The sequence below is a fragment of the Poecilia reticulata genome, chromosome 16, assembly GCF_904066995.2.
Source record: "Poecilia reticulata chromosome 16, P_reticulata-male-v2, whole genome shotgun sequence".
Taxonomy (NCBI): Eukaryota; Metazoa; Chordata; class Actinopteri; order Cyprinodontiformes; family Poeciliidae; genus Poecilia; species Poecilia reticulata.
Window position 1 is genome coordinate 33,027,864 of NC_088845.1, and position 7,066 is coordinate 33,034,929.

The window sequence follows — 7,066 nt, forward strand, 5'->3', positions numbered from 1 at the left end:
ATGAACTAGCGCAAAGCATTATAGGTAAATAAAAAGAAAACAAACTTATCTAGCATTAGCAAGAGAAAAGACGTGATCTGAAAAGAGGAATCGTCCAACCTCTAAAATCTGATGATGCTCCATTTGTCTTTATATTCCTTGAAGAAGGAAGTTGATTTCAGTCTCTTCTTCAGTGGTTTTTGTGCCGATTTCTTCTGTTTCTGGTTCGGTGCCGCCACTGGTGAGGGAGGGAACAGGATTTCAGTTCAGTGTGAAGGTCAGAGAGTTCTGGGGGGAAATGTTCATACAGTCCAAACTCTCCTCTGCTCTGGAACAGCCTCCTGTCGTAGAAGCAAACCCTCCAGTGTTTGAAATGATGTGTATCTGAAGACGTCAGCGGGTCGTTTGTGACTCTGTCTTTGTTCTGCGTCATGTGATCCCAGGTAACCCACTCTGACAGAATGAAGCTCGGCTCCAGCCAGACTGTCGGACCCCGCCAACACTGTGATTGGCTGACCCATCCCACCCCCTCCCAAACCACCAACCGCACGGTGTAGAACCGCAGTATGCCAAATCTCTTTGGAGGAATCTTCAGGGATATAAACTGTGTGTGTGTGTGTGTGTTTTTTTTTTTGTTTTATATTTGAGTTGCACTTTCTTTTTTTTCTCCCTATGAATGGACACATCCGCTCAGTCAGGCCTGACGTTCCATCAGGACAGGAGCGGGTGGTGCTGCTGCTGCTGTGGCTCAGCTCCGCTGCTCTCCTCCGTCAGCGTCGGGTTTTTTTCTCCCAGTGCCTTGTTTGCAGCAATGCTGAGCACCGAGCAGGGTGGGACAGGAGCTCTCTGCTGCAGAATCATCTCACCATAACTGCCATTAAAGCAGCCGGGAGCTGTCGCCAAACGGTGCCAATCAACTGTGAAAACCGTCCGTCACACGTCTCATGAGTGCTTTTTAACCCCGAACCGTGCAGCAGGGCTCTGCAGATGCAACGCCGACTGCATCAGTTACCAGCCTCAGGCCTCTGCAGGCTGCCGGTGCCAGCAGGAGAAAAGCAAAAAGCTCATTTTATTCTTCCATTTCAAGATGTTTTACAACAGCCCTTTCTCTACCTTGGCAACAGGCTTCTCTTTTGCATTGATTTACAGATACTTTAATATATAGCTGTGTTAGGGATTACAGCGGAGTGTTTTAAAAGAGTGAGTAAAATGAGGCGAAACAAAAAAAAACTTTGGGGAAGTGCACCACTCCAGAGCAAAACGGGGAAAAACATGTAGTTGAATTAAAACATGTAGTTGAATTGTTCTCCCTGGACAGGATCAGCTTTTTTATCCCCAACATTTACTGTAGAAACTGCAGAAACATTTCTCTCTCCTTTCACTACAGAAACACTAAATCTTACAAAGTATTATTGTCTTCTCCCTAGTTCTATTTTAATGCACTTGAAGTGACATAGCAGCTTGTTTTAGGTCAATAACTCCTTAAAAAGCCATTTTTCCATGTTATATGTGAAATAATCTCCTAGCGGAACTAGTGCTTCTTTTGTATTATTATTTTATGGAATTATTAACTGAAAACAAGCTCTTTATCTTGCTGAGAGGATCGTTTTTAAGTTAGTTTTGTTGTATTTCAGGTGGACTTAAACATTTGCAGTAGAAACGGGACCAAAAATACTCTGTAAGGTTTTGGGTTTCTGCAGAGCTGAATCTCTGAACAAATGTTTGAGAGAGCTGCTTCATGCCCTTGCTGCATGGAGCGGACCTGCTGCTCACCTGGGAACCGGACCGCTGGTTCCTAAACAGAACCACTAACCAGATCAGTCGCTGTTTCAGCAGGAATCCTGTGAACAGAAGCCACAGTTTGATGCGTTCTTTTGGATCGGCCACTCCGTCACCTCTGGGATTGTCTCATTCTGAACCAGTCCATTTTATTTATTAAAAAAAGGTAAAGCACTTTAGGTAAAGTGTTGTACTACAGGGACAGATAAAACAGAGACGATAATAAAATAAGAAAACATTAAAAGCAGAATAAGACATACTTAAAAATGCAACATAATTATAAAATAGAAAACAACAAACTCACATTGTGTCAAAATCCACTGAAAAGTTTGTTTTTAACAGAGACTTGAAAACAACATGGCCTCTAATTATTTTTAAACCGATCCACCTGGCAGTATGAGAAACCTCCCCGCAGCATGATGCCAGCACCGCCGTGCTTCACTTAGTGTCAAACTGTCTGTGAGCCTCAACAGGAACCAATGAGCTTCTAAATGCTGCTGCATTTCTCTCCATGTTCTTTCATTCCCAGAATGATTCTGCAGCATGCAGAACTGCTGCTTCTGTTGGTTTTCTGTTTCTCTACTGCTGCTACCTTGTAGAAATGTTTCTGCCTGAAACGGAGACGATCTGGTTAGAGCTGCTGGACATGAAAAGCTCCTTCATTTCCTGATCTGGGTTTCTGTCATCACTCACCTCAACGCTCTGGAGGGAATAAAGCACTTGGAGAACAAATGAATGAACTTTTATTTAGACTTTTTTTCAAAACGTTAAACAGATCACTTGGTAAAATATTGAGGCTTTCAAAAAGAGACGCTTGAAAAAGAAAAGATCCAAATTTACAACATAAACTAATGTCAGTGGTCACCTTTTCTGTCACATTAGAGAATAACGTGACGATGATTGTTTTTTTCCAACTGGAAATGAACCGAGTTCCTGTTGCCACAGCGATGACGTGACGCTCTGGTGCATCACGTCATCGCACCAACAGGAGGAGTTTCTAAAGGGTTTAGAGGACCATGTGTTTTTGTTTCAATTTTTTTCTGTCTTTTATACTTTGTTGTTTGTGGTCTACTTCTTAAAGAAACAGTGTGCAACAATTACTGACGGCCAGTGTTGGCTGACCAGACTGGAGGAGTCGAACGTTTCCCGAACATGGGAGCCTCCATCAGAAGGCCTTCTGTGTTCCTGACTGAAGAACATCTAAACACATTGACACAAGACTGTTCTGAAATTGATCATAACTAAGGCTAATCTTTGCATTTACTGCATATTTTGGTTTAAAACTGATCGCCCCCATGCTCAGCTGAAACCACCATGCATGGTGGAAAAGGGTTGTGTGTTCCTTGGTTTTCCTCCGGTCCGGTGGATCAGTACAGCCGGGTTTTGCTGTAGTTGGGGTTTCTCAGGTAGTTCAGTCTCACAGGTCGCTGAGTGTTTGGTTCCAACCAGAGGAATCTTCTTAATCTGCTTCGACTACCAGAGATCCAAAGTCATTTTCCATATTCTGCTCATAGTCTCTGTCAGAAGATATGAATAGATGACTCCAATAAATAATATTTACCAGCAGGAGGTCAGAGTTATTTTTGTTGTATTCAGGGTTCATAATGTGTCATATTTTGAACTAACAAACCTGATTGAGGATCAGAAGAACCTAAACAAAAGAGTAACTGTGAGACAAAGTTGTGAGATAATTAAGATTTCAGGGTTTTTAGGAAGATTTATCTGATTAAGTTGTGATTAACTAAAATGAGAAATAAATGTAGAATACCGAGGTTTGACAAAAAGATTCTACATGTTCAAAATGGCAGAAGAAAGGGACGAAGTGTGAAGACGTCAGAACTTCTTCCAGCTCCTTAAGGTCCAGTTCACAGCTTTCCTCTGACCAACCAGTCAACTGGCTGGCTCTCTTGTTCTGGAGTTTGGTGCAAATTGTGGTAGAAGCAACACACTGCACCCAGCTGCCGTCCCGTCACAAAGGTTTCATATTATCCTGATTTGATGTATAAAATCCCCCTCCCTCATTTCCACTGCCACCAGAAAGTATTGGCACCCCCTACCTTTCTCCACATGTAGTAAGATGAAAGTAAGATATCCAATATGAGCCACAGTAAACAACCCATAATGACAAATCCATATTTTCAAATATTTAAAAAATGACAGTAAATGTAAACATTTAAACATAATACATGCAAAAATGTTCACACCCTTTTTAGATGTGATTGGTCATCCTTGAGATGTTTCTGCAGTCCAGCTGGTTGACCCAACATCATCTGGAGTGGGTCACATGCCTATAGAAGCTGACAGAGCAAATCAGAGCAGAAACCAAGCGATGAAGTCAAACACATCTGCAGAAAGATACATAAAACATTTCAACAGTCTGGAAGGTCCCAGAAAGCTCAGTGGTTTCCATTATTACCAAACAAAAGAAGTGGAACCTCTGGCTGCCAGAAATATCAGTCAAAACCAAACAAAGTGGCACCTTTTGGGTGTGAGTACATATGCATCAGTTATGTTTAAAGGCACTGTATGTCATTTTATTTTTTAAAAAAGGCATTTTACATTACATTTGTTAAAGCTGTCACCATGTTGTGACAGTTAGAAAAGATCGATCATCTCCTCCCTGTGCTCATATTGCCATTTGAAGAAATGCACCGCGCCTGACCCCAATCAACCAATCAGAATCAGGAGGAGGGTCTTACTGTTGTCAATCAATCTCAAGTACTTGCTGCTAAATGTCCTAATGGCAGAGAAATAACATACCATTAAAGAATAACCATTTATCTGCCGTCATCACTGTGCTAACTAGCCTTGTCACTCATGACCGGCTATGCTAGCTGCAGGGCAGCAGAGAGGAAGGGGGTGGAGGATATGGGTGGACGAGCCTGGTATCTTTTGGCAAAAAACGACTAATGCCACTATTTTAGGAAGGTGATGGTATTGAAAACAATGTCTAAAATCCATTTTTTTACTGTGCCATGATTGCTTTATACAGATTATTTTTGGTTTCAGTCAGTAAGAAGATGTGGAAAACCAAACGGTTGTAAATACTCCTAATAAAACCGAACTCATTTAGCAACTTAAGACACCAACTGGAACATGGTTTTACCAGCCCATAAACACATTCCTCTACATGCTTGAGTTCAGGTACGTTTGGGTCTTTGGTAATTGTTACACACTGGACCTGCCTGTTCTTCTGCTTTCTGCAAACATTTCCTGTATCTGGTGGAGAAGCTGCTGCTTCAGCTGCTGTAGCTGCAGATAATCTGCTGTCTTCTAGAGCTGGATAGTAATAAGCACAGATAAGTGAGCTAAAACATTGAGCTCTTTTCTACCTGGACCAGACTGTTGGACTGAACAGTGCCTGCTGGACTCGGGTCAAAGTCCTTCATCTGAGTAAACCTGTCGAAAGAACTGGACCGTCCAGCCTGCAGGAGTGCAGGTTGTCTGAAGACTGATGAACAAACTCCTCCTGAACCTGGAGACAAAGGGAACCACCTGATCCCAATGATCCCAAAGCTCCACAACTTTATGGAAACCTGTTCTCCATTTCTTTTTCTTTTTTTGTCTTTTCTGTGACTCCAGTACATAATCCAGCTCTCTCCTTCTTTCCCTTGTCTTGCTACAACTTTTTTTTTTTCAACGTTTTCAACAGGAACTCTAAAAGTTGTTCTCTCATGGTGAATGTTGCCACATGATGAACTTCCCCCCATGTATTGTTCCTCTTTCATTTCTTCTAAAGAACACCAGTTAATGTCATTTTTTAACTCAAAACTGCACATGCAGCAGTAGAGCCCTGAACATGAAAAAGCACGTGCAGTTTTGGCTGAACAGAGTTGATTTAAGGTGATTTTATAAGAACAGGTTTTTTTTAAAAATCTTATTTGTTACATCTGTCACCATATGGTGACAGTTTGATCATTTTTGAAAAGATCGATCTCCTTCACCTTCTCCCTATGCTGTCTGAAGAAATGCAACAATCCCATCAAAAATAACCAATTCATATGAGCCAGAAGGAGTTTCTTGGTGCTGTCAGTCAAAGTCGTGTACATGCTGCTAAATGTACTAATGGTGGAGAAACTTTCTCTTTCTGTTTTCTAGTATTTTGAGGTCACTGCATTATAAAATCTTAGCAATCAGTGATGACTTTTCCATGTTCATCTCCTGAGGCGAGTAGTTAACTTAGCTGCTAAGTTAGCCATCATTAGCTTTAGCCAACACAGGCAAAGTTTTGATCTCCTGGTTTTGGTTCCTTCTAATTTGTTTAGAAATAGTAATTAAAATAATAATAATTTAGATGGTATATCAAAGATAAACATGTGTATGATTAAAAGGACATAAACAGTTTATGTTTTCACCTTGAACATCTCTGTCATTGACTCGTTTGGTAGGTTAAATGCAGAAACGTTCATGTTTTGGCTTGAGTAACGTATAATTTAATGGTCTGATAGTTTTTCTGGGCAGTAAATAACTGTTAAACTAAGGGCAGCCTAGTTGATATAAAACCTCTGTCCTACAGCGTCTCTGGAACATTTTTGAAAATTTTTTTCCCCATTTCTGTTTTCTAATATTTTGAGGGCAGTCACTTTAAAAATCTCAATAGAGCATCATATGAATTGTTTTTTACTGCTCATCTTGAAATGTGCAGGAAACAGAGTCAGGCCACAGGAAACATTGTAACTGAAACAAGACTGGTCTCACTTCAATCTCACAACAGGAAATGGAAGAGGAACTGTTTGTAACCAAAATGAACTAGTTCAGGTATTTCCCCTGATAGCTGTTCTTTTGTCAGTCTGTTCATACATATCAGTTGTGGATTCAGGATTTTGGAGCCACATGTGAGGTACTGGAGTCACTTAAAGACACTTTGACTGTCACAGGACCTTTTGTGTTTTTGAATGTGTCAACCTGTTTTGGTTCCTGAAGAAGAAATGGAGAGAACTTTGGAGTTTTGGGATCCACCCTGGGATAAACATGGCTGCTGCTTTTCATGCTCACCGTGTAAAACCTGAGTGCCACGCAGAGATTAGCAGAGCCCTGTAATACATCGTCTGACCACACAGTGGTGCTCCAGCTCCGTCTCCTCTTCCACTTTCTGTTGAGTTAATCTCAGAGATCCAGGTGGACCTTCATGTCTCTATAAGGTGACATCTACACTAAGTGATTCCTACTGATCCTTTCTGTCCACATCTGATCAAACGGTTGAGTTTTGTTGATAGTTTTTACTCTGTCTTTTTTATTTCTGTTTGTGAATTGAAGCAGAACTGTTCAACAGGCCTTAATAGATGTGCTGATGACATTTCATGTGTCT

General features: G+C 41.1%; 1 protein-coding gene across 1 annotated transcript in view; it reads left to right on the plus strand.

Annotated features, from left to right (window-relative positions):
* znrf2b (zinc and ring finger 2b) overlaps positions 1–7,054 on the plus strand; it is a 31,571-nt gene extending 24,517 nt beyond the window's left edge. Inside the window, exon 5 of the mRNA XM_008411060.3 lies at positions 423–7,054. The gene's annotated coding sequence lies outside the window, so the exon portion shown is untranslated. The remainder of the gene's footprint in view (positions 1–422) is intronic.
* Positions 7,055–7,066: the final 12 nt, after the last annotated feature.